Genomic DNA, 23,843 nt, shown 5'->3' with positions numbered 1-23,843 from the left:
TGATGAAATGTCGTTCAATTTGTCTTTAATCACTCAGCTTAATAAGAAAGTTGAAAATAAGTAATTTACATCGTCCTACTATTTACGTTTTACTAACTCCATATGTGTAGAGGTGTAAGGGATTTTTAAAAGAGCAACAAGGTTGAGACTTGTAAACCTGAATTTAGATAAAAGATGAATCTTCAAAAGTATTGATAATTTTGGAAAATAATTTTTAAGAAAGGCATGACAGCCAGTGATTATCTAGTTTCACAATTTGTTGTCAGAGTTTGTGAAGGCTTTACTATAAAAACTATAGGATGAACAAGGAATCCTTGATGCTGAGATTTTGTCTTTTTTCTTAATAGGTGAACATTATACCGCTGATTGCCAAAGCAGACACAATTTCTAAAAATGATTTACAGACTTTTAAGAGTAAGATAATGAGTGAATTGATTAGCAGTGGCATCCAGATATATCAGCTCCCAACAGATGAAGAAACTGCTGCTCAAGCAAACTCCTCAATTAATGTAAGTTTCAGTAACAATATCTGACAAAGAGGCTATAAATGAGTTTTTATCCAGAATCCAGTGTGAAAATTTTTTAATTTTTTTATTTTGAAAAACTTCTTTTGAGAATTGATTCTTTGTAAACAGATTTATTTAGATTTAATTCATACACCGTATTCCTCAAGGATATTGGCTTATAATTTTCTTCTTGGAAGTATATTTTCTTTCTTGGATATCAGGGGGATGCTTGCCTCATAGAACGACTCTGAAGGTGTTACCTCCTTTTTCTATTTTTTCAAAGAATTTGAGGATGTTTTATATTAAATTTTCTTTTAAAGTTTGATAGAATTTACTCATGAAGTAATCTGGTCCTAGGCTATGTTTTGGAGTTTTGGAAAATTACTTCTTTAGATTCTCTATTTGTTATCGGTCTCTTTAAGCTCTCTATTCTCCATTCAATGTTGGTAGGTTATATATTTCTAGTAATTTCACCATTTCTTCTAAGTTGTCAAATTGGTTAGTGTATAATTGTTCACAGTAGTCCCTTATAATTCTGTTTATTTCTGTAAGAAATAAACTTCTGTAATAAATTGTAATGTCTTCTCTTTCATTTCTTATTTTATTAACATATTCTCTCTTTTTGTTCTTAGTCTAGGTAATGGCTTTGATTTTGATTTATTTTTCCATATCAACTCTTAGCTTCATTGATTATTATTTTTTTTTTTGAGACAGAGTCTCACTCTGTTGCCCAGGCTGGAGTGCAGTGGCACGATCTCGGCTCACTGCATATCCATCTCCAGGGTTCAAGCGATTCTCCTGCCTCAGCCTCGCAAGTAGCTGGGATTACAGGAGCATGCCCCCATGCCTGGCTAATTTTTGTATTTTTAGTACAGACAGGGTTTCACCATGTTGACCAGGCTGGTCTCAAACTCCTGACTTCAAGAGATCCACTGGGATTACAGGTGTGAGCCACTGTGCCCGGCTGATTAAAAAAAAAAATTTATTCTCTATTTCATTTATTTATGCTCAATCTTTGTTATTTCTTTCCTTCTACTAATTTTTGGTTTAAGGTTTTTTTTTTTTTTTTGAGGTGTAAAGTTAGGTTGTTTATTTGAGATCTTTTTTTTGAGATGAAGTCTCCCTCTGTCACCAGGCTGGAGTGCAGTGTTGCAATCTTGGCTCACTGCAACCTCCGCCTCCCAGGTTAGAGTGATTCTCCTCTGTCAGCCTCCCGAGTAGCTGCGACTACAGGTGTGCGCCACCACACCCTGCTAATTTTTTTTGTATTTTTAGTAGAGATGGGATTTCACCATGTTAGCCAGCCTGGTCTCAAACTCCTGACCTCGGGCAATTCGCCTGCCTCAGCCTCCCAAAATGCTGGGATTACAGGTGTGAGCCACCACTTGTGGGCAAGATCTTTTTAAAAAGGATATAAGTGTTTGCTACTATAAACTTCCTTTGATTTTTTATTTTGGATTCAGAGGGTATATGTGCACATTTGTCAAATAGATATATTGCATAATGGTGAGGTTTGGTGTCTAGTGTACCTATCCCTGAGATAGTAAAACATTTTACCCAACAGATCTTTTTTTTTTTTTTTTTTTTTTTTTTGAGATACAGTCTCGCTCTGTTGCCCTGGCTGGTGTGCAGTGGTGTGATCACATCTCACTATTAATAGATAATTTTTTGACCATCAGCCCCCTCCCAATCTCTCCCTTTTGGAGTCTCGCTATCTACTGTTTCCATCTTTATGTCCTTGTGTACTCATTGTTTAGCTCCTGCTTATAAGTGAGAACATGTGGTATTTGATTTTCTGTTTCTGAGTTATTTTCACTTAGGATAATGGCCCCCAGCTCCATCCATGTTACTGCACAGAGCATGATTTCATTTTTTTTTATGGCTGTGTGGTATTCCATGGTATATATATACCACATTTAAAAAATCCAGTCCACTGTTAATGGACATTTAGGTTAATTCCATGACTTTACTACTATGAGTAGGAATGTAATACACATGAGTGAAAGTGACTTTTTTATATAATATTTTCTTTCAGGTAGATGCCTAGTAGTATAATCACTGTGTCAAATGGTAGCTCTATTTTTAGTGCTTTGAGAAATCTCTATATTGTTTTTCATAGAGGTTGTGCAAATTTATAGTCCCACCAGCAGTGAATAAGCATTCATTATTCTCTGCATCCACACCAACATCTGTTGTGTTTGTAATAATAGCCATTCTGACTATGTAAGATAATATCTTATTGTGTGTGTGTGTGTGTGTGTGTGTGTTTGAGTCAGAGTCTCACTCTGTCACTCAGGCTGGAGTTCAGTGGTGTGATCTTGGCTCACTGCAACCTCCACCTCCTGGGTTCAAGGGATTCTCCTGCCTCAGCTTCCCAAGTAGCCAGGATTACAGGCACCCACCATCACGCCCAACTAATTTTTGTATTTTTAGTAGAGATGGGGTTTAACCATATTGGTCAGGCTGGTCTTGAGCTCCTGACCTCAGGTGATCCACTCACCTTGGCCTCCCAAAGTGCCGGGATTACAGGTATGAGTCACTGTGCCCGGCCTTTATTGTGGTTTTAATTTGCATTTCTCTGATGATTGGTGATGTTGAGCAATTTTTCATATGTTTGGTGGCCACTTGTATGTCTTCTTTTGAGAAATGTCTGTTTATATCCTTTGCAGTCTTTTTAATGGGGTTATTTATTCTTTGTTGTTGTTGAGTTGTTTGTGTTCTTTGTAGATTCTGGATATTAGTCCTTTGTCAGATGCAAATATTTTGTTCCTATTGTGTAGGTTATCTGTTTACTCTGTTGATTATTTCTTTTGCTGTGCTCTTTAGTTTAAGTCCCATTTGTGTATATTTGGTTTTGTTGCATTTGCTTTTCAGGTCTAATTTATGAATTATTTGTCTAGGCCAATATCTAGAAGAGTTTTTCCTAAATTTTCTTCTAGGATTTTTATAGCTTCTGGTCTTTCATTTAAGTCGTTAATGCATCTTGAGTTAAAGTTTGTGTATGATAAGAGATGGGGATTCAGTTTCATTCTTTTGCCTATGGGTAGCCAATTTTCCCAGCACCATTGATTGAATAGAATGCCCTTTCCCCATGGTTTATTTTTGCCAACTTTGTCAAAGATCACTTGGTTGTAGGCATGTGGCTTTATTACTGGTTCTTTATTCTCTTTTCTTTCACAATTTTTTTGTCCTTTTTTTAGCCGTATCCTTCCTAACAATGAACTCTCTATTCCGTTCCATTAATCTATCTATTTTTGTACCAATGCCATACTGTTTTATTTAGTATAGCATTAGCACTATAGTATAATTTGAAGTCAGACACATGATGCCCCTGACTTGGTTCTTTTTGCTTAGGATTACTTTGGCTATTTAGATGCTTTTTTGGTTTCATATGATATTTAGGATCGCTTTTTCTAGTCCTATGAAAAATGATGTTGGTAATTTGATAGGAATTGTGTTGAATCTGTAGATTGCTTTGGTTAGTAAGGTCTTTGTAATGATATTTATTCTTCCAATCCAAAAATTCCACAAATTTTTGGAACAGTTTCAGTAAGATTGATACCAGCTCTTCGTTGTACTTCTGGCAAAATTTGGCTGTAAACCCATCTGTTCTTGTTTTTTTTTTTGTTTGAAATTACGTTATTACTCAGTCAATTTTATTGCTTGTTATTGGTTTATTTTGGGTATCTATTTTTTCCTGGTTCAGTCTTAAGAGGTTTTATGTTTCCAGGAATTTATCCATTTTCTTATTTTTTTAATTAATTAATTATTATTATACTTTAAGTTTTAGGGTACATGTGCACAATGTGCAGGTTAGTTACATACGTATACATGTGCCATGCTGGTGCGCTGCACCCACTAACTCGTCATCTAGCATTAGGCATATCTCCCAATGCTATCCCTCCCCCCTCCCCCCACCCCCCACCCCACAACAGTCCCCAGAGTGTGATGTTCCCCTGCTGTGTCCATGTGTTCTCATTGTTCAATTCCCACCTATGAGTGAGAATATGCGGTGTTTGGTTTTTTGTACATGAAAAAATGCTCACCTTCACTGGCCATCAGAGAAATGAAAATCAAAACCACATGAGATACCATCTCACACCAGTTAGAATGGCAATCATTAAAAAGTCAGGAAACAACAGGTGCTGGAGAGGATGTGGAGAAATAGGAACACTTTTACACTGTTGGTGGGACTGTAAACTAGTTCAACCATTTTCTTATTTTTTAAAGGAATATAAAACTATTATTCACCACTGTCCACCAGTATTTTTTTTTTTTTTGAGACAGAGTCTCGCTCCGTCACCCAGGCTGGAGTGCAGTGGCTCGATCTCGGCTCACTTCAAGCTCCGCCTCCCGGGTTCACGCCATTCTCCTGCCTCAGCCTCTCCGAGTAGCTGGGACTACAGGCGCCTGCCACCACGCCCGGCTAATTGTTTGTATTTTTTAGTAGAGATGGGGTTTCACCGTGGTCTCGAACTCCTGACCTCGTGATCTGCCTGCCTCGGCCTCCCAAAGTGCTGGGATTACAAGTGTGAGCCACCGCGCCCAGCCTGTTCACCAGTATTTACAATAAAGTAAACAATATACAGTTGGATAACATCCTGATTACCACAAAGTTGTTTTTCTTGGCTTTTGCTGAACGAGTAAAGCAAATACTGAAAAGATTGAGCCTACATGTAAGGAATGAGTTGGGGTAAAGAAAAAACATGCAAGTATTTTAGTTAACTTTTGTAATTTAAGCTATGAAGAGGGCTTTTTTGTTTGTTTTTGTTTGTTTGTTTGTTTGTTTTGAGTCGGAGTCTCACTCTGTTGCCCAGGCTTGAGTGCAGTGGTGCCATCTCAGCTCATTGCAACATCCACCTCCCGAGTTCAAACAATTCTCTAGAAGAGGCCATTTTTTATTGCAGATCTGAAGAGCTATTATTCACTGCCTTCAAGCTGCTCTGGGTCGAAGGTCTGTGGCATCTCTGGCCCTGTGCCCCTCCTGCTTGAGCCACATCTGAGCAGGGAGGGACGAATTTAACCATTTTATCTAGGTTTTCTAGTTTGTATGCATAGAGATACTCATACTAGTCTCTGATGATCTTTTGTTTTCTGTGGTATCCATTGTAATGTCACTTATATCACTTCTGATTGTGCTTGTGCTTACTTGAATCTTCTCTCTTTTTTCTTGGTTAATCTAGCTAGCACCATATCAATTTTCTTTCTTTTATTTATTTTTTTGAGACAGAGTTTTGCTTTGTTGTCCGGGCTGGGGTGCAGTGGGGCGATCTTGGCTCACTGCAACTTCTGCCTCCCAGGTTCAAGCAATTCTTATGCCTCAGCCTCCTGAGTAGCTGGGATTACAGGCATCTGCCACCATGCCCAGCTGATCTTTTGTATTTTAGTAGAGATAGGGTTTCACCATCATGCCCAGGCTGGTCTTGAAATCCTGAGCTCAGGCGATTCACCTGTCTCACCCTCCCAAAATTGGGCACAGCATGAGCCACTGTGCCCAGCCTGGCACCATATCAATTTTCTTATCTTTTCAAAAAACAAAACAGGTTTTTTGAACTAACACAGTCAGTCAAAAAATAAAGAAAATTTAAATAAGAGTTCAAGAAATAGGAAATTATGTAAAGCAACCAAACTTATGAGTTGTAGGCATTCCTGAGAGAGAAGAGGAAAAGGGAAAAAGATTGGAAACATATCTGAGGGAATAATCAGGAAAAGTCTCTTGGCCTTGCTAGAAAGGTACACATCCAGATGCAAGAAGCTCATAGAATACCTCGAAATATTTTGCAAGATGAACTTCACCAGACTATCCAAAGGCAACTAGAAGGAAAATACTCTGAAGGAAGCAAGAGAGAATTTTCAAATCCTCTGTAAAGGAAATCACATTAGACTAACAGCAGACTTCTCAGAAGAAACTTTACCTGCTAGAAGGTACTGGGATCCTATTTTCTGTCTGTCTTCTGCTTAGTCTAGCCTTTTGTTAAAGCTTTCAACTGTAAACCAGCCTTTCAGTGTGTTTTTCATTTCCAGAAATTCCATTGTTTTTATTTAAAGATATCTGTACTTTGCTCACATTCTGCATTGTTCTGATATCTTTGTGTTGATTTTCAATTTTCTCTTGGATCTCATTGAGCTTCCTTATAATCCATATTTTGAATTCATTATCTTTCATTTCAGAATTTTCATTTTGGTTAGTTAGGATCCATTGCCATAGAGCTAGTGTGTCCTTTGGTAGTGTCAAAATATTCTGCTTTTTTTTTTATTTATTCATGATGCCAAAGTTCTCATGATGGTTTCTTCTCATGTGGGGAGGTTGTCAATTCTTATTTTTGAATTTACTTTAATTTAGATGGGGCTTTTCCCCCTTGTGGGTGTAACTATAGCATATTTCGGGTAGTGGGCTTTGGCTTTGTTTCTTTAGCCCTGTGCCCTTCTGTCAGTAGACTTTTTATTGGTTTGTGCAGTTTAACCTGCATGCCTGTAAGTGGAACTTATGAGTAAGAGCCAGCTATGGCAGAAGCAGATGGTGTGTGTTTGATCTTTGTTTACTGTGATTTCCTCTCTGTAGTTTCAGGTGATAGGCTGGTCTATGTAATGCCTAGACTCTGAGTTGCCTGTTCAGCAAAGAGGGGAAGACAAAGCTGGGCAGAGCTGGACCACAAAGCTTACCCACCAACATCTCAATGATGAGCGTGAACAGTAGCCTTTACAGGGGTGGCTGGTGCAGCTCCTAGTGAAATTCTCACAGGTCTCTGTAGGGAGGGAGGAGCTGTACCAGCTCTATCTCCTGTGTAGGTAGGAAAATGATCTGTTTCCCTATCATACCCCTGTCCCAGAGCTCATGACTCTGTTCAGACAGACACTGTCATCTATCTCCAGGTCATAATGTAGCCAAGAGCCATTGAAAATGCCTGTCTTGTGGCTCTTCCTAGGAGCAACCTCAGGGTAGGACCTCTTCCCTCAGGCCAATACAGACAGCCCTGTGGCTTGCCTGTTCTCTCATGAAGGAATGCTGCTACTTTGTGTACATAGGGGAAGCAGCTTCACCTTTCAGCACATGAGGATGGGTTTCAGCTGTTGTAGTGTTGGCTAGCTGGGTCAGCACAGCCTTAGTCTCCAGAGGGAGTGATCAGGTGCCAGTGGTGGACTAGGCTAGCCATTTTCTTGATTCTCAGATCCCTATATGGTGTTCTGGATGGCATGCATAAGTACTGGAGGGACTGCATCAGGAAAAGGCTGGCATATGTGTCCTCAGGTACCCAGGGTTCAGGTGCTGGCTGTGATAGAGAGGGGCAGGTTGGCCACCACACAGCTGGCAATAAACATAGGCGGGGCGGGAAGAATGCTCAGGCAATTGCAGAATGCTAAAACGACAGCAGCGCCAGGGCAGATTACCTGGGGGCTGGGCTCTCAGAAGAGTGCCAGGCCACAGCTGAAATGATCAGATGGGAGCATTGTTCTTTATTCTTTTTTTTGAGACAGAGTTTTGCTCTTGCTGCCCAGGCTGGAGTGTGATGGTGGGGCCTCAGCTCACTGCAGCCTCTCCCTCCTGAGTTCAAGCAATTCTCCTCCCTCAGCCTCCTGAGCAGCTGGCATTACAGGCACCCACCATCACACCGGCTAATTTTTGTATTTTTAGTAGAGACTGGGTTTTGCCATGTTGGCCAGGCTGGTCTTGAACTCCTGACTTCAGGTGATCTGCCTGCCTCAGCCTCCCAAAGTGCTAGGATTACAGGCATGAGCCACTACACCCAGCCTGTCCTTTATTCTTAAAGGACAGTTTTTTGGGGGTAAAGTATTCCTTTTCTTCTTTCTCTTTCTTCCAGTACATTGAATCATCCCACTGTTTCTTGACCTGCAAGATTTTTGTTGAGAAATCCATTGATAGTCTAACGCAGGCTCCCTTATATGGGACAAGATGTTTTTCTCTTGCTGCTCTCAAAATTTTGTTTGTGATATAGGTAAGGGTATACAAAGATTCAGTTTGCAAAATGAATAATTTCTTTTGTCTTCTTTTTTTTTGTTTGTTTTTTTATTTTTTATTTTATTATTATTATACTTTAAGTTTTAGGGTACATGTGCACAATGTGCAGGTTAGTTACATATGTATACATGTGCCATGCTGGTGTGGTGCACCCATTAACTCGTCATTTAGCATTAGGTATATCTCCTAATGCTATCCCTCCCCACCTCCCCCAACCCCACAACAGTCCCCAGAGTGTGATGTTCCCCTTCCTGTGTCCATGTGTTCTCATTGTTCAGTTCCCACCTATGAGTGAGAATATGCGGTGTTTGGTTTTTTGTTCTTGCGATAGTTTACTGCGAATGATGATTTCCAATCTCATCCATGTCCTTACAAAGGACAGGAACTCATCATTTTTTATGGCTGCATAGTATTCCATGGTGTATATGTGCCACATTTTCTTTTTTTTTTTATTATACTTTAAGTTTTAGGGTACATGTGCACGTTGTGCAGGTTAGTTACATATGTATACATGTGCCATGCTGGTGCGCTGCACCCACTAACTCGTCATCTAGCATTAGGTATATCTCCCAATGCTATCCCTCCCCCCTCCCCCCACCCCACCACAGTCCCCAGAGTGTGATATTCCCCTTCCTGTGTCCATGTGATCTCATTGTTCAGTTCCCACCTATGAGTGAGAATATGCGGTGTTTGGTTTTTTGATCTTGCGATAGTTTACTGAGAATGATGATTTCCAATTTCATCCATGTCCCTACAAAGGACATGAACTCATCATTTTTTATGGCTGCATAGTATTCCATGGTGTATATGTGCCACATTTTCTTAATCCAGTCTATCATTGTTGGACATTTGGGTTGGTTCCAAGTCTTTGCTATTGTGAATAATGCTGCAATAAACATACGTGTGCATGTGTCTTTATAGCAGCATGATTTATAGTCATTTGGGTATATACCCAGTAATGGGATGGCTGGGTCAAATGGTAATTCTAGTTCTAGATCCCTGAGGAATCGCCACACTGACTTCCACAATGGTTGAACTAGTTTACAGTCCCACCAACAGTGTAAAAGTGTTCCTATTTCTCCACATCCTCTCCAGCACCTGTTGTTTCCTGACTTTTTAATCATTGCCATTCTAACTGGTGTGAGATGGTATCTCATAGTGGTTTTGATTTGCATTTCTCTGATGGCCAGTGATGATGAGCATTTTTTCATGTGTTTTTTGGCTGCATAAACCTAGGCATTACCATTCAGGACTTAGGCATGGGCAAGGACTTCATGTCCAAAACACCAAAAGCAATGGCAACAAAGACAAAATTGACAAATGGGATCTAATTAAACTAAAGAGCTTCTGCACAGCAAAAGAAACTACCATCAGAGTGAACAGGCAACCTACAAAATGGGAGAAAATTTTCGCAACCTACTCATCTGACAAAGGGCTAATATCCAGAATCTACAGTGAACTCAAACAAATTTACAAGAATAAAACAAACAACCCCATCAAAAAGTGGGCCAAGGACATGAACAGACACTTCTCAAAAGAAGACATTTATGTCTTCTATTTTTTTTGAGATGGAGTCTCACTCTGTCACCCAGGCAGGAGTGCAGTGGCGTGATCTTGGCTTACTGCAACCTCCACCTCACGGGTTCAAATGATTCTCCTGCCTTAGCCTCCAAAGTATCTGGGATTACAGGCCTGCACCACCAAGGCTGGCTAATTTTTTTTTTTTTTGTATTTTTAGTAGAGATTTTCACCATGTTGGTCAGGCTGGTCTCGAACTCCTGACCTCAGGTGATCTGCCTGCCTCAGCCTTCCAAATTGCTGGGATTATATGTGTGATCCACTGTGCCCAACCTAAAAACAATTTTTAACTTTTATTTTAGATTCACTGGGTGGAAATTTAATAAATGTGTAGTACCATGTATTTTTCTTTTAATTTGCAATTCCTTGAGGATGTATGATGTTGATCATCTTTTTTACATCTTAATTTGTTATCTGAATATCTTTTTTGTTGAGGTGGCTATTTGGATCTTGTGCCCATTTTTAATCGGGTTGTTCATTTTCTTGTTGTTGAGTTCTAAGAGTTCTTTGTATATTTTGGACATCAGTCCTTTATCAAGTGTGTGTTTTACAGAGACTTTCTCTCAGTCTGTGGCTTATCTTGTTATCTTTAACAGTGTCTTTGACTACCAGAAGTTTTAGTGTTTTGTTTTGTTTTTTTCTGAGTTGGAGTCTCATTCTGTCGCCCAGGCTGGAGTGCAATGGTGTGATCTTGGCTCACTGCAACCTCCCCCTCCCAGGTTCAAGCAATTCTTCTGCCTCAGCCTCCTGAGTAGCTGGGATTACAGGTGCCCACCACCATGCCTGGCTAATTTTTGTATTTTTAGTAGATACGAGGTTTCACTATGTTGGCCAGGCTGGTCTCGAACTCCTAACCTCGTGATCCACCTGCCTCAGCCTCCCAAAGTGCTGGGATTACAGGCATGAGCCACCACACCCAGCCCAGAAGTTTTAGTTTTAATGAAGTCCAACTCATCTATTCTTTCTATTCATTGATCATGTTTTCAGTGTTATATCGATGAAGTCATTGCTAAACCCAAAGTCTCCTATATTTCCTTTTATGTTATCTGTTGTGAGGGAGTGATGACTATCTGGACTGGTGGCACAGGCATAAAAGAATTTACCTTGTTGAGGCAGAGGTTGCAATGAGCCAAGATTGCACAACTGCACTCCAGCCTGGGTGACAGAGTGAGATTCTCTCTTAAAAAAAAAAAAAGAAAGAAAGAAAGAAAGAAAGAAAGAAAGAAAGAAAGAAAGAAAGAAAGAAAGAATTTACCTTGTTGTAGGTAGGGAAGGTAGATTTATTAAAGAAAGTAGAAACATACATTGCTAGGGAGGCAATGGGCAGCTTGCAAGAAAGAAGCTGACTGCAAACCAACAAAGGATTGCTGGAGATTGTATAGGATAGTTCTTAGGCTGTATGCTGAAGAGGGCTTTGTGTGGTGCTGATAATGCCAAGGTTGTGATGCAGGATTCCTCAGTCATTCTCAGCCAGGGACGTCTGGCCAGTGACACCCCCACCTGGGCCTTGCTTGGGCGTGCTACCTGCCACACAGGAGGCTCCCCATCCACTTGGCCCAGTCTGGCTTGCACAGTGGCTCAGCCTGCGGCTGGGCTATCATGCCCTAGCCTGCCTGTGTTATAGCTTCTACCTGAGATCGGCGATTCATGAGCTTTTTTCCCACATCCAAGAAGAATGAGGATACCCTGACAATTGAAGGATGAGGAAGGCAGAGAAGAATTTTATTGAGTGATGGAACAGCTTTCAGTGGAGAGGGGACCTGGGGGTGGTTTCTCTCCTTGTGTGGCTAAGCCCAGGGCTTTTGTGGACTCAGAATAGGGGAGTGCATGCTGATTGGTTTGTGAGTATGCAAAAAGGTTAAAACAAAGGCACCACCCAAAGGTGGGCACAACTATGTTAAAAAAAAAATTAGGAAGCATAGGTATATGTAAAACAGCTGAAGGGTGGGGATCAGTCAGAGGAAAGTGCACCAAGCAGGAAGACAGGTTCTCAATCCAGTCCATGGATTTGACTTGTAGCTTGGCTTTCAGGCTTTAAACTGTCTTTGGCTTGGGAGGTGGGATTTCCCTGGGAACTTGCCCCTATCTGCCTAGGCATTTGTCCACCTCCTGCCACTATCAGTGGCAGTGACTTAACTTGCAACTTTTTGTATCAGCCAAGGGTCTACTGATACCTAGACACAGGAAGATTGTGAGTTATTTGTGCAGGAGGGCTGTGTGTTCTGGATTATGAAGAAAGGCATACTTGTAGCTTATCTGTTTTTTTTTTTCTTTCCTCTGCTCCCACAAGCCTGACTCCCCTTCCCTAATTGGGACTCTACATTATCTTGTAAGAATTTTATCATTTTATGCTATACATTTAGGTCTATGATCCAATTTGAGTTAATTTTGTGAAATACGTAAGGTCTGTTTATAGATTCTTATTTTTGCATGTGAATATCCTGTTCCAGCACCATTTGTTGAAAAGAATGTCTTTTCTCCATTGAATTCCCATTGCTTCTTTGTCAAATATCAATTGACTCTATTTGTGTAGGCATATTTCTGGGCTCTCTACTCTGTTCCATTGATCTGTTTGTCTGTTATTTTGCCCATGCCATGCTGTTTTAATTACTATGGCTTTGTAGTAAATTGTTGTTCTTCAGTATTGTGTTGGCTATTCTAGTTCTTTTGCCTTTTCATATAAATTTTGGAGTTAGTTTGTTATTATTTGTTTGTTATTACATATTATATTTATTTGTTATTCACAAAATAATTTGGTGAAATTTTGACTGGGATTGTGGTGAATCCGTAGGTTAAGTTATGGAAAATTGTCATCTTGACAATATTGAGTCTTTCTATCCATGTACATGGAATGTCTTTCCATTTATTTAGATAGTCCCTGAGGGTTTCCTTTTTTTTTTTTTTTTTTGTATTTTTAGTAGAGATGGTGTTTCGCCATGTTGGCCAGGCTGGTTTTGAACTCCAGACCTCAGGTGATCCACCTGCCTCAGCCTCCCAAAGTGCTAGGATTACAGGCATGAGCCACCGCACCAGGCCTGTCCCTGATTTTTTCAGTAGTGTTTTACAGTTTTTCTCATCTAGAACCACTATGAAAAACAGTATGGTGGTGATATGGTTTGGCTGTGTCTCCACCCAAATCTCAACTTGAATTGTATCTCCCAGAATTCCCATGTATTTTGGGAGGGACCCAGTGGAAGATAATTAAAACGTGGGGGGTAGGTTTTTCCCGTGCTATTCTCATGATAGTGAATAAGTCTCACGAGATCTGATGTATGCATCAGGGGTTTCTGCTTTTGCTTCTTCCAATTTTCTCGTGCCGCTGCCATGTAAGAAGTGCCATTCACCTCCCATGATGCTTTTAAGGCCTCCCGAGCCACGTGGAACTGTAAGTCCAATGAAACCTCTTTTTCTTCCCAGTCTCAGGTATATCTTGATCAGCAGCATGAAAATAGACTAATACAGGTGGTTTCTCCAAAATTGAAAATAAAATTACCATATGATCTAACAATCCTCTTTCTGGGTATATATCTGAAAGAATCGAAAGTAGGGACTTACTTAGATATTTGTAAAGCATATAAATCACATTATTATTCACAGTAGCTGAGAGATGGAAGCAACCCAAATGTCCATCAATAGAAGAATAGGTAAGGGAGGTTTAACCCTGGACTCTGTATTTGATTCCATTGGTCTACATGTCTGTCTTTATGCTACTCCCAAACTATTTTGATTACTGTACCTTTGTAATATGTTTTGAATTCTAGAAGTGTGAGATCTCTAACTTTGGTCTTTCAATATTTTTTTTGGCTATTAAGGTCCCTTGGGATTACATTTAAATTTTTGGATGGGTTTTCTCTGTTTCTTGGCCTGTTTCCCCTCCAAGCCAAAATCTCTGAGACAGGGTTCTGGAATTGTGGGTTGAAACAATGGCAGGTTACCCCCCAACCCTGAAGCTTCAGGCACTGCTGGTAACTGAGAGCTCATTGTGGAGGAGCAGCAGTCTGAGGTTCTTTGGATTGCTTCCCCACACAATGAGCCACTGCCTCATGAACTAGGCAAGGTTGGTCAGGGCCCCCATCTTCTCTGTTTTCTGCATACAAGGAAGGGCCCCTATTTCACAAGTAGGTCTTGAGTGGTAAAAGGGAGCCTCCAACTCTCAAATGCACTTGCCAAGGACTTAGCCTCAAAAACAGTAGATGGGGCTTGGATGCAGAATGCTGTATTGTCTCTGGTTTTAGAATCAGGGCAGTAGTAAAGATGACTAAACTCTTTATTTGTGTAAATATTTTATGCTAGTAAATGCCTAAAATATTAGCTTAAAATTTGAAAGATGATTTGTTTTTTTGAGATGGAGTCTCACTCTTGTTGCTCAGGCTGGAGTGCAATGGTGCAATCTTAGCTCACTGCAACCTCTGCCTCCTGGATTCAAGCAATTCTCCTGCCTCAGCCTCCTGAGTAGCAGGGATTACAGGTGCTCACCACCACGCCCAACTAATTTCTGTATTTTTAGTAGAGATGGGGTTTCATCATGTTGGCAAGGCTGGTCTTGAACTCCTGACCTCAGGTGATCCACCCACCTTGGCCTCCCAAAGTGCTGGGATTATAGGCATGAGACACCATGCCCAGCCAAAAGATGATAAATTTTGAAAGTATATATATAGATTTAGATTTCCATCCTAGCTTCTCTGCTTAAAAGCCAAAAGATCCTGCAAAATTCACTCATCTTCCTTGAGACTGTTAACTTATCCATGCTATGGGATCAATGACATCTCTATTAAGGGTTTTTTTTTCTTGAAGTGTAAGTGTCAGGATCTGACACACAGAGTCTAGAATGTAACAGGTAACTGTAACTAACTGTTAATTCCATTTCTTCCATTTCTCTTTTCCTATGATTTACACCACCTTTATTTTAAGATACCTCAAACACTAAATAGATTTCTGAATTTAAATGCTAAGTACTGTAAAATTTAAAAAATTCTTTTGGCTGGGCACGTGGCTCACACCTGTAATCCCAGCACTTTGGGAGGCCAAGGTGGGCGGATCACCTGAGGTCAGGAGTTCAAGACCAGCCTGGTCAACATGATGAAACTCGATCTCTACTAAACAATACAAAAATTAGCTAGGTGTGGTGGCGGGTGCCTGTAATCCTAGCTACTCCGGAGGCTGAGGCAGGAGAATCACTCAAACCTGGAAGGTGGAGGTTGCAGTGAGCCAAGCTCATGCCACTGCACTCCAGCCTGGGTGACAGGGTCAGACTCTGTCTCAAAAAATAAACATAATTTATTGAGACATATAGAGTATTGCTTATTAATACATTTTATATTGTATCCATCAATTATTATAATAGTGGTAGTGATTTTTAATATTTCGTCTTTTAACTTTTATACCAGAGTTAAAAGTTACTTGCATGTTATTTCTTCAACATTCAGGGTAAAGATGGTTCAGGGTGAAGATGGTTCAGGGTAAAGATAGTGTGAGAAAAATGATGTCTACTAAAAATCCTTTTTCTTTGTGTTTCCTACAGCAGGATACCTTGCTTTAGGCTCTGCTCAGTAGACAGTTTCCAATTGTGTGCACAGCCTGAGACTGATGCTGACAGAAACCAATTAGCGCATACTGTCAAGTCTTAAAATGAGACACAGGGTAGATCCCTAATTAAATTTATTACAATATTGTCATCGCTGTCATTTTTATAACAGGAGTGAGAGTAATATAGTAAGCTTTATTGGTGCTAGAGAATTCAATTCATATCATTCTTGTTTTCTAGGGACTGTTACCGTTTGCTGTGGTAGGGAGTATGGTTGAAGTGAAAGTTGGAAAAAGGATGGTCAGAGGCTGTTACTACCCTTGGGGAGTTTTGCAAGGTAAATATGAAAGAGGGCAGACTCTGGAATGATTAAGTTAAATATATGTGTATCATTCGTAGTCTCAAAGTAACATTTTAAATTGAGCTAATATTGGTAACTCTTGCTAATCTGTAAGTTAACAATTACTAATGAGGAATGCAAACTCTGTTTTATGTAAATTAATGCTTACTGTGACAATGACTCATTCTCATAGAAGTCTGCTGAACGCTGCTTTAAGCCAAAATCTCCAGAGGCTGGGAAGAACCTCTTTGTTTATCCCGATGCTCCCAATGTGCCACGTGCATATTATCTGTCTTTGTATAAATTATGACATTGAGAATGCTGGAAAGCACTTTAAACAAAATGGAAGCAAAAATACTAGTGTGTAGATGTGTTGCATAAACTCATTGCTAGCTAATGTAGAAACCATTTTAAACTGGTCACTAGAAAAAAGAGTGATAAACTTTTTAAAACAAAGTACAATTTACCTTTGGCTAAAGATTATACCTTTGACATTTATATTATTATTTAGCATCATAATGAGTTAGAATAGTGTAGTAAGCAGTAATTTATTATCTTGTTCATATAGTTATGGTACTAATTATTGGGGAATGGAAGATTTCTACTTGTACTGGTTTCCAAATGATATTTTTGGTTTTTTTGTTTGTTTTTTGAGACAGATTTTTCTCTTGTCACCCAGGCTGGAGTGCAAGTGCCACAATCTTGGCTCGCCTCAACCTCTGCCTCCCAGGTTCAAGTGATTCTCCTGCCTCAGCCTTCTGAGTAGCTGGGATTACATGTGCCTGCCACCACACCTGGCTAATTTTTGTATTTTCAGTAGAGACAGGGTTTCACCATATTAGGCTGATCTCAAACTCCCGACCTCAGGTGATCCACCTGCCTTGGCCTCTAAAAGTGCTGGGATTATAGGCATGAGCCACCATGCCCAGCCCCGAATGATGTTTTTCAAAAAATGACATATTAGAAATTTTAAAATTTGTTAAACTTTTGTTTAACTTAATGTTTTAATATATAAACTTAATGTTTTAATATATATTATGTTGTATTATATATTAGTATGTGTTATAAAATATATATCTGTACTATATGTTGATGTATAAAATTTGGTCACAGTATTAATCACAATAAACCATATATTATCAATCTTCTGGACATGATAAACACAGGAGAGAGCCATACAAATTATTTTTCATTAATTAATCTTAATTGACAACTAAAATTGTATGTACTTATCATGTACAACATGATGTTTTGAAATACATATACATTGTAGAATGGCTAAATTGATATAATTAACATGTGTTATCTCAATTATTTTTGTGATGAAAGCTTAACATCTGTCTTAGCAATTTTCAAGAGTATAAAATATTGTTATTAACACAGTCACTATGTTGTGCAATAGATCTCTTTAACTTGTTCTTATCTAACTAAAAGTTTGTATCCTTTGACTAACATCTCTCCTACTATACCCTCTACCTAACTCATGTAACCAGCATTCTACTCTCTGTTTCTATAAGTTTAACTTTTAAAAATTTGATATGTTAGTAAGATCATTTACTATTTGTCTTTCTGTGCTTGGCATATTCACTTAGTGTAAAGTCCTCCAGTTCCATCCATGTTGCTGCAAATGATAGGATTTCCTGATTTGTAAGGCTGAATAGTATTCCATTGCATATATATACCACACATTTTTTCTTCATGCATCCATTCATGGACACTTAGATTGCTTCCATATCTTGGCTCTTGTGAGTAATGGTAGTGTAGGTATCTCTCTGACATACTGACTTCATTTTGGGGAGGTATATATATCCAGTAGTGTGATTGCTGGATCATATGGTAGTTGTTTTATTTTTAATTTTTTGAAGAAGCTCCATACTGTTTTTCATAATGGCTGTCCTAATTTACATTGCCACCAACAGTGTACAAGGGTTCCCTTTTTTCCACATCCTTACCAGCACTTGTTTGTCTTATTGATAATAGTCATTTTAGCATGGGTGAAGTAACAGCTTATTGTGTTTTAAATTTTTTCTTTTTTTGAGATGGAGTTTAGCTCTTGTTGCCCAGGCTGGAGTGCAATGGTGTGATCTCGGCTCACAGCAACCTCTGCCTCCTGGGTTCAAGCAATTCTCCTTCCTCAGCCTCCCTAGTAGCTGGGATTACAGGCACATGCCACCATACCCAGGTAATTTTTTTTTTTTTGTATTTTTAGTAGAGATGGGGTTTTGGCATGTTAGGCAGACTAGTCTCAAACTCCTGACCGCAGGTGATCTGCCTGCCTCAGCCTCCCAAACAGCTAGGATTACAGGCATGAGCCACCACACCAGGCCTTTGTTTTTTAATTTTTAATTTGTATGGATACATAGTAGGTGTAAGTATTTATAGGGCACATGAGATATTTGATACTGGCATTCAGTGTGTAGTAATCACATCAGGGTAAATAGAGTACCCATCAACTCAAGCATTTATCCTTTCTTTGTGTCACAAACAATCCAAGTATACTCTTTTAGTTATTCTAAAATGTACAATAAATTATTGTTGACTGTAGTCACCTTCTGTGCTATCAAATACTAGATCTTATTCATTCTATGTAACTATTTACTTGTACCATCAACCATCCCCACTTCTCTCCCTCCCCAGTCCTTTCCTAGTTTCTGGTAATAAACATTCCTCTCTTTATCCCCATGGGTTCAATTGTTTTAATTTTTAGCTCCACAAATGAGTGAGAACATGTGAAATTTGTCTTCCCGTGTCTTATTTCACTTAACATAATATCCTCGGTTCCATTCATGTTGTTGCAAATGACGGGATCTCATTATTTTTTATGGCTGAACAGTACTCTATCATGTATATGTACCACATTTACTTTATTCATTCATTTGATGATGGATACTTAGGTTGCTTTCAAATTTTGGCTATTGTGAATACTGCTGTAACAAACATGGGAGTGGAGCTATCTCTTTAATATACTACTTTCCTTTTTTCTGGGTATATATCCACTAGTGGGATTGCTGGATCTTATGGTAGTTCTATTTTTAGTTTTTTTGAGGAAACTCCATACTTTTTTCTGTAAAGACTGTACTGATTGACATTCCTGCCAACAGTGTACAAGGATTCCTTTTTCTCCACACCTTCACCAGCATTTGTTATTGCCTGTCTTTTGGATAAAAGCTTTTTTAACTGGGGTGAGATGATACCTCATTGTAGTTTTTATTTGCCTTTCTCTGGTAATCAGCGATGTTGAGTACCTTTTCATTTGCTTGTTCGGCATTTTAAAACACCCACAATGAGCAGTTACTTCACACGTGTTAAAACGGCTATTATCAATAAGACAAAAGAAGACATTTTTATGTCTTCTTTGGAGAAATGTCTATTCAGATCTTTTGCCCATTTTAAATTGGATTATTAGATTTTTTCCTGTTGAGTTGTTTGAGTTACTTAAATGTATTCTGGTTATTAATCTCTTGTCAGATAAATAGTTTGTAAATATTTTCTCATTGTGTAGGTTGTCTCTTCACTTTGTTGATTGTTTCCTTTGTTTTGCAGAAGCTTTTTAATTTGAGATGATCCCATTTGTCTATTTTTGCTTTGATTGCCTGTGCTTGTGGGGTATTACTCAATAAACGTCCTGAAGAGTTTCCCCGATGTTTTTTATAGTAGTTTCATAGTTTGAGGTCTTACATTTAAGTCTTTAATCCATTTTGATTTGATTTTTGTATGTGGTGAAAGATAATAGTTTCTTTCTTCTGCATATGGATATCCAGTTTTCCCAACACCATTTATTGAAGAGCTTATCCTTTCCCCAGTGTATGTGCTTGGCACCTTTGTTGAAAATGAATTCTCTGTGGCTGTATGGATTTATTCCTGGGTTCTGTATTCTGTTCCATTGGTCTGTGTGTCTGTTTTTATGCTGGTACCATGCTGTTTCACTTATGGCTTTGTAGTATAATTTGAAGTCAGGTAATGCGATTCCTCCAGTGTTGTTATTTTTGCCCAGAATTGCTTTAAGTATTTTTTTGGTTCCATATACATCTTAGGATTGTTTTTTCTTTTTCTTTGAAGAATGTCACTGATATTTTGATAGGTATTGCATTGAATCTATTATAGATTGCTTTGGGTAGTATGGACATTTTAACAATATTATTGATTCTTCCAATCCATGAACATGAACTATGTTCTCATTATTTTGCATCCTTTTCAATTTCTTACATCAGTATTTATAGTTTTCATTGTAGGGATTTTTCATTTCTTTGGTCATGTTTATTTCTAGGTATTTTATTTTATTTATAGCTATTGTAAATTGGATTAGTTTTTTTTTCAGATTTTTCACTGTTGGCATATAATAATGCTACTGATTTTTGTAGGTTGATTTTGTATGTTGTAACTTTATTAATTTTGTTTATCAGTTCCAATAGTTTTATTTTGGTGGAGTCTTTAGGTTTTTCTGCATAGGAGATCATATCATCTGCAAACAAGAATAATTTGACTTCTTCCTTTCCAATTTGGAACCCCCTTATATCTTTCTCTGGTCTTATTGCTCTAGCTAGGACTTCCAGTTGAATAACAGTGGTGAAAGTGGGCATCCTTGTCATTTTCCAGATCTTAGAGGAAAAGCTTTAAGTTTTTTCCCATTCAGTATGATACTAGCTGAGAGTCTGCCATACATGGCTTTTATTATGTTGAGGTATGTTGCTTCTATCCACAGTTTTTTGAATTTTTTTATGATGAAGGGATATTGAATTTTATCAAATGCCCTTTCAGCATCAATTGAAATGATCATATGGTTTTTGTCCTTCATTCTGATAGGAATGTACCATACTGATATGATGTACCATATTGATTGATTTGTGTGTGCTGAAGCATCCTTGCATCCCTGGGATAAATCCCACTTGGTCGTGGTGAAGGATTTTTAATGTGTTGTTGAATTCAGTTTGCTAGTATTTTTTGAGGGGTTTTTCATCAATGTTCCTCAGAGATATTGGCCTGGAGTTTTCTTGTTTTGATGTGTCTTTCTGTGGTTTTGGTATCAGGGTAATACTGGCCTTGTTGAATGAGATCTGATTTATTCCCTTCTCCTATATGTTTTAGAATAGTTTGAGTAGAATTAGTATTGGTTCTTTAAATGTTTGCTGAAATTCAGCAGTGAAGCCATCAGATCCTGGACTTGTCTTTGCTGGGAGACTTCTCATTATGATTTTGGTCTCATTACTTGTTACTTGTCCTTCAGGTTTACAATTTCTTCATGGTTCAATCTTGATAGTATGTATATGTCTAGGAATTCATCAATTTCTTCTATGTTTTTAAATTTATTGGCATATAGTGGCTCACAGTGGCCTCTAATGAGCCTTTGGATTTCTGCAGCCTCAGTTGTAATGTCTCCTTTTTCTTTCTTTCTCTTTTTTTATTTTTAGAGATGGGGTCTCACTATGTTGCCCAGGATGGTCTCAAACTCCTGGCTCAAGCAATCCTCCTGCCTCAGCCTCCCAAAGTGCTGGGATTACAGGCATGAGCCACTGCACCTGGCCATTATGTCTCCTTTTTCATCTGTGATTTTATTTATTTGGATCTACTCTTTTTCTTTCTCAGTCTGGCTAAAGGTTTGCAGATTTTGTTTATATTTTCAAAAAATAAACTTTTCATTTCATTGATCTTTGGTATTTTTTTCATTTTAATTTCATTTCTTTCTGCTCTGATTTTTATTATTTCTTATACTAATTTTGGGTTTGGTTTGCTCTTGCTTTTCTAGTTCTTTAAGATGCATTGTTAGATTGTTTATTTGATGTTTTTCCACTTTTTTTGATGTAGGCACTTATTGCTATAAACTTTGTTCTTGGTACTGCTTTTGCTGTGTCCCATAGGTTTTGGTATGTTATATTTCCATTTTCATTTGTTTCAATAAATTTTAAAATTACCTTCTTTATTTCCTCATTGACCCACTGGTCATTCAGGAACATATTGCTTAATTTCCATGTGTTTGTGTAGTTTCCAAAGTTCCTCTTGTTATTGATCTACACTTTTATTCCATTGTAGTCAGGGATAATACTTGATGATTTCGTATTTTGCATTGTTTAAGACTTGTTTTGTGGCCTAACATATGCTCTATCCTTGAGAATATGCTACATGCAGAGGAGAAGAATGCGCATTCTGTAGCCATTGGATGAAATGTCCTGTAACTATCTTTTAGGTTCATTTGGTCCATACTGCAGATTAAGTCAGGATTTTTTTGCTGATTTTCTGTCTGGATGATCTGTCCAATGCCGAAAGTGGAGTGTTGAAGTCTCCAGCTATTATTGTATTGGAATCTTTCTTTTTCTTCAGCTCTAATAATATTTCCTTTATATATCTAAGTGCTCCAATGTTGGATATGTACATATTTATAGTTGTTACGGCCTCTTGCTGAATTGATCCCTTTATTCATATGTAATGACCCTTCCTTATCTGTTTTTACAGTTTTTGTCTTGAAATGTATTTTATCTTATATAAGTATACATTTTCGTGTTCTGTTTTTGTTTCCATTTGCATGGAATTATCTTTTCCCATCCCTTTATTTTCAGTCTATTTGTGTCTTTTTAAGTGTGTTCTTGTAGGCAACGGATCATTGGGTCTTGTTTTTTTTGTTGTTGTTTTTTGGTTTTTGGTTTTTTTTTGAGACAGAGTCTTGCTCTGTCACCCAGGCTGGAGTGTAATGGCACAATCTCGGCTCACTGCAACCTCCACCTCTAGGGTTCAAGCGATTCTCCTGCGTCAGCCTCCCGAGTAGCTGGGATTACAGATGCCCACCACCATGCCCAGCTAATCACTCTGTGTTTCTTGATTGGAGAGTTTAGTCCATTTACTCACATTCAAGGTTATTATTGATAAGTAAGGACTTACTCTTATCATTTTGTTATTTGTTTTCTGGTGACTTTGTGGTCTTCTCTTCTTTCTTTCCTACCTTCTTGTCTTCCTTTTAGTCCAGGTGATTTTCTCTGATGGTATACTTTAATTTCTTGTTTTCTATTTTTTGTGTATCTATTGTATGTTTTTTTTGAGGTTACCATGAGGCTTGCATATAGCATCTTATAACCCATTATTTTAAACTGATGACAACTTATCACTGATTGCATAAATGAACAAAGAAACTAATGAATGAGCAAAAAACTAATAAAAACTTTACACTTTAACTTCATCCCTCCACTTTTTTAACGTTTAAAAATTTTCTATTTCTATCTTATACTATGTCTTGAAAAGTTGTAGTTATCATTTTTGATAGGTTTACATTTTAGTATTTCTACTACAGATATGAGTGCTTTACCCACTACAATAAGCTTGTTATAACATTCCATGTGTATCTGTATACTTACTATTAGGTTGGTGCAAAAATAGTTGCAGTTTTTGCTATTTAGAAGTTATGGCATTAAAAGTAATGGCAAAAAACACAGCTCCTCTTTCTTTTTTTTGTTTTGTTTTGTTTTGTTTGTTTGTTTGTTTGTTTGTTTTGAGACAGAGTCTAGCTCTGTCACCCAGGCTGGAGTGCAATGGCGTGATCTTGGCTCACTGCAACCTCCGCCTCCCAGGTTCAAGCAATTATCCTGCCTCAGACTGCCGAGTAGCTAGGATTACAGGTACCTGCCACCATGTCCAGCTAATTTTTGTATTTCTAGTAGAGATGGGGTTTCACTGTGTTGGCCAGGCTGGTCTTGAACTCCTACCTTGTGATCCTTCCACCTCAGCCTCTCAAAGTGCTGGGATTACAAGCATGAGCCACCATGCCCGACCCACAGTTCCTCTTGAGCCAACCTAATATTACCAGTGAGTCTTGTACCTTCAAATGGTTTCCTATTGCCCATCAATGTTATATATATATATATATGTATATACATATATACGTATATATATGTATATACATATATATACGTATATATGTATATACGTATATAT

General features: G+C 38.4%; 1 pseudogene; it reads left to right on the top strand.

Annotated features, from left to right (window-relative positions):
* Window positions 1-353: 353 nt before the first annotated feature.
* The window catches only part of LOC129144488 (septin-14-like), a 43,663-nt pseudogene continuing 20,173 nt past the window's right edge, over window positions 354-23,843 (top strand).

This window comes from Pan troglodytes, chromosome 6, assembly GCF_028858775.2.
Source record: "Pan troglodytes isolate AG18354 chromosome 6, NHGRI_mPanTro3-v2.0_pri, whole genome shotgun sequence".
In the NCBI taxonomy this organism is placed as follows: Eukaryota; Metazoa; Chordata; class Mammalia; order Primates; family Hominidae; genus Pan; species Pan troglodytes.
This window is presented reverse-complemented; position numbering and strand designations above follow the sequence as displayed.